Raw genomic sequence first — 709 nt, 5'->3', positions numbered from 1 at the left:
ACGCAGAACCCCTATCTATCCCTTTAATCAGAGAAATAAATAACAAATGCGGCAGAGTTTGAAAAGAGTTGGTAAACGAAAAATGCGATGAGTATGCGGTGAACAGGTTGAGAAGAATTCGGCTAACACTTCCTAGAATGCGTTCATGCTTTGCGATCATGCAACATGCATACAATAGTAAACCACCTCTTGATGCGAATGCTACGGCTTCTAATGTTAGAACGCATGCGATATATGCGACAAGTCTATAAGACCTATACATAAGCCTCTATTCTTATTTATGCGATGATAGGATAGCACACACACAAATAAGGCGACCACATAATATCATTCCCATCTCTAGGATGCATGCGATGCAAGTTGACAAACAGAGCTTATCTCTAAGTCCTTAACTCTTGTTTATGCAAGTTTAATCTTGCTCTTTCGAGTCCAGATTCTAACCTAGCCTTCTCGAGTCATTAGGTTCTTTCTTTAGACTCTCTCTCGAGTAACTTTTCTTTAGACTCTCTCGAGTAACTCTAAAGGGTATTTTGCACAACATAAAACAAGATAATCACAAGCAATGTACTTCCTAGGTCATGTTAGCTTAGTTTTTCTCAATCCATTCAATTAGTTTAGCTACTCATGCGTGCTAAGAGAGGGAACAAATGTAGAAATAGAACTTCCATTGTATAAATATAAAAATGAAGTACACAATAACAATGCAAGT

The sequence above is a fragment of the Benincasa hispida genome, chromosome 7, assembly GCF_027475165.1.
Source record: "Benincasa hispida cultivar pf3 chromosome 7, pf3_genome.v1.1, whole genome shotgun sequence".
Taxonomy (NCBI): domain Eukaryota; kingdom Viridiplantae; phylum Streptophyta; class Magnoliopsida; order Cucurbitales; family Cucurbitaceae; genus Benincasa; species Benincasa hispida.
Note: the sequence above shows the minus strand (reverse complement) of the source record.